This window comes from Centruroides sculpturatus, unplaced genomic scaffold (assembly GCF_000671375.1).
Source record: "Centruroides sculpturatus isolate CEXI.00-Female unplaced genomic scaffold, Cexi_2.0 scaffold2617, whole genome shotgun sequence".
Lineage (NCBI taxonomy): Eukaryota > Metazoa > Arthropoda > Arachnida > Scorpiones > Buthidae > Centruroides > Centruroides sculpturatus.
In genome coordinates this window covers 14,512-16,941 of record NW_019386872.1, presented here as the reverse complement: position 1 = coordinate 16,941, position 2,430 = coordinate 14,512, and positions in this window count along the sequence as shown.

Sequence of the window (2,430 nt, the reverse complement as noted above, 5' to 3'; positions counted from 1 at the left end):
CCTGTACACACTAGGCGTTTTTCAACGCGCGTTTTAAAGAACCAAGAGTTCTATGTAGCCGTACACACTCAAACGCCAAGCGCGCGTTTAACGCGCGTTTATAGATTTTTGTTAAAACGCGCGTTTTGCGGGCACTTTACGGGCGCTTTGAGATATATGTGCTGCCTTATAGCGACGATGGAGGAGCACACACAATCAATTACTTTCTCGTCCATTTCCAAACTGAGCCAGTGCTAAACGCCGAACTAACGCTCGTCGAACGCCGAGCTAACGCGCGTTAGCTCGGCGTTAAACGCGCGTTGAAAAACGCCTAGTGTGTACAGGGCCTAAATGTGGGTCTGATATTGCATAATAAACCTATAAATATCAGACTCCCATAATCCGAGAATCACCATTCATTCTAGGTTCAGTTTCAACAGCTGGCAGATTTTTGAAATATAAACACAGGCCTAAAATACTAAAATATATAGTATTTTAGTATTTGTTGTCAGTTTGGTTGCGGTCTCTGTGGTACACTCACTGTGTGGCGGTCTTCGCTCATTATGAGGAAACATTTTATAACAAAATAAATGAAAGTAAATGAAATTTAAAACAAAATATTAAGTATTTGAAGAATTTTAAGCCATATAGCATACTCATTTAGTATCTAGTAACATGTGTAGTATACATATGTTTAAAACATGCGTGCACTAGAAAGGCTATAGAAAATTTATTGGCTATAAATTATATAATTCTAAGACCTATAAATTCCCACTGTCGTCCGTCCGTCTGTCTATCCTTAATCCCAAGAGCGGAGTGAGATAAATGAAATTCAAGACAGATATGGAAATCATAGGGATAGAAGGCCCCAATTAACTATATAATTATTCTGATACAAACTGAAAGTCGCGTTATTTTCATTCGAAAACTTCCCCTGAAAGCAGTTAATGGATGACCGGCACTACTCTATTGTTAAAGGAAAAGTATGATGTACAGGGAAAAGCCACTACTAATTTGAGGAGGAGAGCATATATTTTAAATTAAATAAATTAAAAATATGATTAAAAATTGAAGCCCGGCATTGTGACGATGTCACAATAAATAATTTTATAATACTCGTATCTTTCTATCAGTACTTTAAAAATTACTTTATACAGACATTTAAAAAGATGCCAAATTTTAAGTTAAATATATTTTTAAAATATTTTAAATGTATAAAAAGTTTTATGGCATTGGTGTTATTTATAACAGCTTGTTTTTGGGTAGAATTCTAATGCAATGTTATTTATTTTTTTTAGTATTTCATGTTAATTATATTGTATTATATATTTTTTAATACTGTATATTTTTATATCTGCACAACATATATATATTATTTTTATATTGTATTTAATATTTTTTAATTTAATTATTTTCATTTTTCTATAATTTTATTTTCAATGGTGTTATTTAATTGTGCGATTTTTTGGAAAATATAACCATACGATTAATTAACAAATGTATTTTCGTTTCGGTCTTCATAAATTTCGGGAATTCCTGGTTATGTTATGTAAATCAGCGAAGGTTACTGAAATGTGATTACCGGTATGTACTGTACTGTACAAATCGGATCAAGATCATTTGTAGTTTATGGAATGTGATGTGTAATTACAATTTTTTAAATGTTTTTACAGGTTTTAATGGTTCAATACAGATAAATTGATTACATATATGTTATAATACGATATGGGTAAGATTGCAGCTTTGAATGAGGAGTTTGTCGCCCCCAAATTGCAGACCCCACTAAACGAGCAAAAAAGTCAAAGGAATCATATCTGTACATATGATGCTTCACAAGTCACCTCCAAAATTTTCCTGACGTTATTTCTGGTCACTTTACTCCATATCCGAAAAGATGTGCCGGGTTTTCATGTGCGCGTGCCTTGGGTGCCTGAAAAGATATTGCGGCTGAAAAAATAACGAGCTTGCCACTTTTTTACGTTGCCACTTTCGCATATCCCCCTTTTTTACCACCGCCATCTCCTCTTTCCACATGGCCTCTGAAAAGTAAGTGAGAAAGGTGCATGGCCACATGCACCTTTCTCACTTACTTTTCAGATTGTCATCTATTGCCTCTAATCACAGATTCTGTTAATATCACATCAGTTACCTGCGCCGGGATTAGATCGCTTGCCCTCGGCGGCTATGGTCCGTTCCTTTCTCTAAATGCCCACGAGGCAACTCTGGCCGATTCTTTTCGTTACTCATATTTCAAGCACGAAAAAGCCACTGTGCAATTTGGTCCATCCAAGCTTCTCTCTTTTGGGTTTTCAGATACAGTTTGCTCCACCGGCCGAATAAGGCTCCGAATGCCGGTCATGTGATCGCGAATCTTCCTCTTCCTCCCAAAGCCCGTAGCGTTGGCCGCCTGCCCTCGTGTTGCGTATTTAAAAAAAAAAAAAAAAAAAAAAA